This window comes from Fistularia commersonii, chromosome 22, assembly GCF_037954325.1.
Source record: "Fistularia commersonii isolate RoL2024-O1a breed Wild chromosome 22, RoL_Fcom_v1.0, whole genome shotgun sequence".
NCBI lineage: Eukaryota > Metazoa > Chordata > Actinopteri > Syngnathiformes > Fistulariidae > Fistularia > Fistularia commersonii.
The window spans coordinates 8,666,467-8,674,160 of NC_141305.1; positions in this window are offsets into that span (position 1 = coordinate 8,666,467).

The window sequence follows — 7,694 nt, forward strand, 5'->3', positions numbered from 1 at the left end:
ATAAGATCATCATTTGGAGAGGGTAAAATGTCTGAGGATAAACCAGGTCACCATATTCTCGATGAATTGAAGGATTTACTCTTTAACGTGTGCCAAATGTAATGCTGAAACGCACAGAATGTTGCGGATGGGAGAACCAGAAGTAAATCAGGATGTGGAGAAAGTGTTGAGTGGATTATATACATATTTAATTTTTCAAGGAAAAGTAGATTTGAAAAACAGTTTTGACGCCATCTTAATAGACACAAGCTCCTGAGCTTTTGAACTTGGAATTCTGCAGCATTAAAATATTACTATTGACACTATGATGGTTACTTTTAGTAGACACCTGTAACCCATCAAATTTTCATTTATATATGAGGCAACAAAATAAAAAATGGTGAGATAATAACATCAGTGCACGGCTATGTTGAGTCCAGGGTCATGCAGTATATTGTCCATTTTACTGCAGGATTCGTCTTTGACAGTTGCATTTTCCCTGTAGCTATTATTTGAATAGTGCCTATACAACACATGATACAGTTTATATTAACTTTCTATTTGTTAAATTTGATTCACACTTGAATTTTGTTTACTGCTCTAAAGGATAGGACCTGAAATAAAATTTCATATAAGGTGTTTATATTGTGGTTTTTGCTACATCCATAAAACCTTCAAATTAAATGCAACATCATTATTTTTATTATTATAAAACAACTATGGGAAAATGTATTTGGTTATTTCTTGTAAACATGTCTAATAAAACCAATTTTCGGAATAATTGACTTGAATCACCTGCCTCTTTGTTCACCGGAAAAATTTCAAATAGAAGTCCCATTCACTACAAGTACTGATTTAAACGGAGATCTTTTTGTGGGTTTGGAATACTCGCTTAATCATAGGCATCGACTGCATCAATTATTGCTCTAGATATATATAAAAAAAGTAAAGAGAAATGTACAAAAAGAAATCTGTAAATTGTGTTTTTGGTGAATGATGCCTTATTGAGACTGTGCATTTGTTGAATCTTTCACTGAATATGTTTTTTTATGAAAGCACTGGACCAAATTGAAATATTTTACCGGATATTTATAGTTAAATGAACTGTCCAGGTATCACTGTTGTCATTCTGTCATGACAAGGCCCTTGCATACAACTGTAATAAGACATATGGGCATTCTTGAGTACATTAATTAACCTTAAATGTAGGTAGTTTTTCAAGTTTACCATCTGATTCAGTTTAATGTTTCTCTATTAGTAATTTTAATGTTGTGTTGATTGTCTGACCAATTCAGTTTTCAGTTTCTATTGTGATTGTTTCACTCTGTGTCTTGCCTTATCCAGGTTGCAGTGTCAGCCCTCAAACCGAGCTGGAGGCTTGTGGATGGTGAAGGTCGTACCAGGATGACCAGTAAGCCCTTGGTGGAGGAATCTCTCGGGTCTCTGGAGGACTTCATATTCTGAATGGAGGCTCCAGACGGCATGTCGTGCTCTAGACCTGATAAAGGCACCCAGGACCCAACCGGAAGCCTTTAGACATTTTTAGCAGCATGAAGGAGGCACCTGGCGCCCAAGACACTCACACCCCATTGACGGCTGTAAGCACTCCATGAGGCTCCGTGTGTGGGCTTTTTGCATGTCAGACCTCATGGGGAGACACCGTGTAATGCCATGGGGTCCTTATACTGCAGAATAGATGGATGGCTCACTGTGAAGATCCTGCAGTACACATGCAGAATTGAATGGAGTGTCCTGCTATAGGGAATTCATACTTCTGTCTTGTAGCGAGATTGAGATAAAGTAATTGCTGCAGCATGGAAATTGGCATGCAATGGACGGCCAGTCAGGATGGGCTGTTAGGATTTGCAGGCTGCCTTCAAGCCTTCATCTTTATGCCTGTCTGAAGTTGTCAGCAATGGGTAAAAAGCGTGATAAGGTTCCCATATCATATCCATAACTTCATCACTAGCGCTGTAGTAGTCTCGAAGTGCAATGTACATGTGATTTATGGGAAGGTATGGTCTCTTCTGCAGCTCTTCAACCCTACCAACATAGATGGGTGGCTTGCCCTCTTCTTTGAGTTTGCTCGAGTTCATGAACACTGGCTGAAATGCAGGATATGGTTCCCATATCATGTCCATTACTTCATCACTGGCACCATAATACCTGTGAAGTGCAGCATTGACGTTGATTGGGGTGTACATAGTCCTCCTGCCAAAGTCTTCATGTTTTTCAGAGACTGTTAATTCTAATGAAATGCAAGGATTTAATTCCAAATCTTCAGTCTTATCTGTAGCTTTTGATGTCGACATAGTTCATGCCCTTGTTTAGTTTATATGGTTCTAATACAGGAAATACAAGTATGGTGTTCTCAGATGCTGTAATATCACAATCGTAATGTGAATGCTATGATGTCACAGGACATTGGGTTATGGTAGTAATATCACAAATTAAGTACATAGAGGATGCTGTGATGTTACAGGGTGCTGTAGTTTGATAATGACACTTCCCCTTTCACAGCAAATATTGAAACCTAGCTCCATAGCTAAATTGATGTGTGTATCATGCTTTAACAGTCATTGTCATTTTTGTCATTAAATTGAATGGTCATCACAGTTACATCACAGACAGTATAGGAGGGTATTGATAAGAACTGCAAGTGTCCATTTCAATAGTTTGGTGATGATTTGAAGGTTTGTGTACGGCCAGCATGACCTACTACAAGCCTATTTTTTCTCAATTTCAGAACCATATGCTGATGCTGTCTCTCCCGATATAGAGAGAGATATAGATATGTACTCTGTGCATGTGTGTGTGTGTGTTTTACAGCCCACGATATTTATAATCCATTCAAGATTTTAGGAGTTGACCGTCAGGTCTCCTATCAGATGGTGCATGGAACTCAGAAAACAGGATCCACCAAGAGGGTATCTTTATCAGATACTCAAATCACCTTATTTCACTCCTTTTGATGTGAAGCTCAAATCTACTTCATGCTCCTCTCAGATGTCTGTGCCGTCTATCTCCAAGGCTAAACCCAGCCACTAAGCAGAGGAAATTAATTCTATTGCCTGTTGCCTCTCATAGGTGAGAGTAGTAATTATCATGACATAATAGTTTCATATTATTACATCACATTGATGCAGCTCATCCATCACTGTGGATCCTATACCAATCTGTCTGTCCAGTTCATACTTAATTGTACCCTCACACATTGACAGGCCCCAAGATGTTTAAATTTCTTCACTTAAGAAAGTAACTCCTTTCTGATCTGGAGGAGGCACTCCCCTAGTTTCTTGGACTGAACCAAAGACTCTGACCTAGAGGTAATGACTCTCACCCTGACCATTTCACATTTGGCCATAAACTGTGGCCTAGTGCCAGCTGGAGGTCATATGGTGATGAGGTGAACAAGACACACCCTCCATACAGAGAAGAGATCCCGAGGAACCAAGAAATCCTATCCAACTCAAACATAGGACTCAAGGTCCACAAAGCAAATGTATACAGAGAAGGATCTGTCCGCAAACTTTTTCAGCAGCGCCATGTTAAAGAAGAAATTTTTCATTGTTTCACAACCTGGATGGAATCCACATTTGTTTACATATCTCTTTTCCTACACACAGCCACCAGTCCAACTTTTTAAAGATGGTGACAGCTGACCTGGTCGACCATTCCCAAGGTACTATCCCTGACCTCCTTGTAACATTTAAGAGGAATACCTGCCAAGACAGCTCCACAATGTCCACCAACTTTAGCTACTATGGAAGAACATCATGAATACCTGATGCCTTGCTACTGAGGGGATTCTTGACTACTTCAGTAGCCTCCGCCACATATATGGACAAAGTCTTGTCAGACTCTTTCAGGTCTTTTGAGCCTCCTCTACCGAGAGCATGCCAGTTGGATTTAAGAGTTCCTTGAAATGCTCTTTTCACTGCTTAACAATGTCCATAGTCGAGGTCAAAAGGTCTCCACCCCTGCTGTAAAACCCAGGGCTTAGCTTTTGTGAAAGGCAAAGTTGCAACAAAGAGCTGTCACGATGGTTGCAAAGGCCATCACAGTTGACACTCCATCACAAGGTTTCATCTCCATCTGTACCAGTTGCCAGTGGTTCGGCCACTGAATGTCTCTCTGTAGTTCTTGTTTGGTAGGAAATATATGGAGGTCCTTGAACAGCATTTCCAGAGCCAAGGCTGATAAGCTTATCTTCTTGGTCCAATTGGTCCAACATTTATATTAATTGGGGGGATCAGTTACTCTCTTCAGATTACAAAATTTAAACCCTTTAGGAAATATTGACTCAAAAGCCTATTAACAGCATATGATGACTTGATTCTGAATAATAAAAATACTCCTAATAGTAAAAAGTATGGCCTTTCAGACATTATAGATTAGTCTGATGTTATGATATAGAACAGAACGGCAGACGTTTTATTAAGATCGGTGTAAGCAGTTGTCCTAATCGTTATTGCAGTCTTAAATTATTTCTGAAAATATGGTTTGCAGAGCTATGACTTAAGTTGGGATCTCTTTTTGAGACATGACCTTTGAAGCTATCTTTGGTTTATTGCCTCTTTTCTTTACTGTCTGCCTCGGAGAGAGCAATAATTTTTCACTTTTTTATTTTATGGGCAAGTAATGCTGCAAATGCATTAGATGGTTCTGGATTATCTCCTACATCTCCACCCCACAGTTCCATCTAGTCACCTCATAAATGATTCAAGCACTGTCCAAGTTACAGCCATTTCTCCTCCTTATTTTGCATGATGGTGCTGTTTTACTGTTTTCTGTTTGATTAGAGAAACTTAAGATACATCACTGTCTGTGATGCTAAAATCAAAGCATGTGCCATAGAGCCAATGTGCAAAATGTCCAAGTCACAACTCTTAACGGCATTTTCAGTGACGATTGATATAATGTTTGAATGTTGTTCTAAGGGCTGCAATAGAAAACTTTATGACCCACTATTTCATAGGGCTTGCAACAAGGATACAGAAATCAAACAGTGAGAGAAAATATAACTATAAGATGACCACAGTAGCCATTGTGACACCACAAAAAAACATAGTGTGCAATTTATAAGAAACGTGAATTCAATATTGTGAGATGATACCAGTAATAATTCTGTTGCCTGTGGCATCGAAGTTTGTTTTCATTGTGACATTGCAGCTTCACACCTTCCCTTCTCCTACCATCTGCAAAAGAGAACTCTTGATCTGATATATAATTGGGTGATATAAGGGGCATATTGGGCAGGAGACCTGCTTCACAATGAGAAGGGTTCCTGGTTTGACACCAACAATGGCCTTTCTTTGTGGAGTTTGCATTCTTCGTGTGTCTACATTGGTTTATCCCTTTCCTCCCACAGTCCAAAATGTGCAGTTGGTTAATTGTAGTCTCTAAATTACCCAGAATGTATGAATGGGAGTGAATGTGGCCTGTGATTGAATGGCCTGTCTATTTAGAATTGGCAATAAATTGGCCAATAAATATGGTCAATGCAATAAGGGCAATTAATTAATATTCACAGGTCAATTACAATATATTGAGATGTTTTCTAAATTAGTTTCCAGATGGAAAACCTTTATTATTTTTTGTATTAGTGCTTCGGCCAAGGGAACCTTTCTGTGTGGAGTTTGCATGTTCTCCGTGTCTGTGTGGGTTTCCTCCGGGTTCTCCGGTTTCTTCCCACAGTCCAAAAACATGGTTAATTTGGAAGATATTGGGAATATCGCCCCAAATGAATGAGTGAGTGAATGTTTGTTTGTCTATGTATGTCGCCCTGCGATTGACTGGCGACCAGTGCAGGGTGTACCCCAACTCTTGCCCAATGACAGCTGGGATGGGCTCCAGCAAACCTGAGTGCAGGATAAGCGGCAGAAGATGGATGGATGGATGGATAATTGTTAAAAGTTTTTTGCTTCATGTTTCTTCCCTGTGTGTGCATGACAAATAGCGGTGAAGTATATGTACAAGTATAATCACAGCAACCACAGCAACAATCACCTCCAAGAACATCTTTCTGAGGAAAAAGTGTCTTACTGTATTGTTGGGGAAATTGTCTCTTTTATAACATTGTAGCGATGATGTCATACGGGTGAAACAAATTGTCTATAATATCACTGTGGATGGGCACCACAGTACTGCACATTAATGTATCGATTTAGGTATTTTTGTTTTTCATTAGGACCTACTAAAATAGAGCATCAGGGACACAATGGAAAAACTGATTTTACATTGATGAAAAAAACAATGTATAATATAGAATAGAAGAGGGAGGAGAATCTGTTTAGTGGATTTTAAATCAGCTCCAATTTGGACACTATTTCACTCATTTCTTACATAGAGTACACCTGGATGTTGTCCAAGGGGTGGATTGATGCTTGCAATTGTGAGGGATAGAGAAAAAATCTTGATACTGATTCTTCATTCTTAGTATTCAGTATAGAACGTTGTCTGCTGTGATCCAGGCTATTCATTTATGTCCTGTGTTGCTAGCATTTGTTTTTGGTAAATATCTTTTAACTCATATGAGCTGCCCTACCATGTCCTGGTGTGTTCATTAGAGCAGATCCTGGCCTTTACAATGATAACTTATGTATAATGTAATTTGTTTTCATGCAGAGACAAAAGGGATACTGCATTAAAACGCACATGCCAGGGAAAGAGAAAAGGTTAGACGAATAAAGCTAACCTGTGGTTATTATATATTTTGGTGTTTTTGAACACAAATATGAGTCCGAGTTCAGTTAAACCTTTTGTTTGAAGGTTTGAAAATTATAGTTTTATAATTATCAACTCTATCTGACATGAGGACGATTTAATGAGGTTACATAATAGCTTTGTTTACATTCAAATGTATGCCCCAGAACCCAACAAACACATCTAATATATTTTCTATGAGAAATCATTTAAGGAATGAATAAATACTGTAGTTTTTTCATTTAATATTTAACCTCTTTAATTTTTACATTATTGTATGAGTCAGAACTGAGGCAGAGAGAATTTCAGATCTGTAATTGTCAGACAAGGACATTTTTAAAATTGACACTGCTCATGCAGGAGAAGAGAGAGCAGACTAGAGGAGGCAGGAGGCTCATCAGATAAGCTGACAGATGAACAGGAAAACTGATCTTCTGTGGACCAAAAGCAGCACTTAGATAAATCAATTGACAGATAGAAAATACAAGTGTAATTGCATCATTGATTGTATGTGGGGTTTTTCCCCATCATATATTCAAACCTATGCCATTTGTAGAAACTAAAGTCCTTTTCAGCTCTTTTCACAGTACATTGACGACAAAGCCTTTGTATACTTGGCAGCGTTCACAAATCGTAGAGCTACAGATGAGGGGTGTCTCCCTAAACACCACCACTGAAGAAATGAGGATCTTCTTGGGCATGTCTGTCCGCATGGCCTTCCTTGGCTTTCCCAGAATCAAAATATTTTAGGCAGCAAAACCAAAGTGCCATTAATAATGTGGAAAATAACAAGGAACAGGTTCTTCGTATTAAGAAACTCACTGAAGGTCTGTATGTGACAGAGGAGAAGAAAGAAGAAAGACAATTCTTTGAAAAGCAAGGACGCTCCTGGGGGCGTATAAGACTACCTTCACCTCCTGAAACCAGGAAAAGTCTTCCTCGATGAGCAAATCTACCCCATTTGAGGGCCACTGTCCCATTAGACAATTTGTTCCAGACAGGACCTGCCC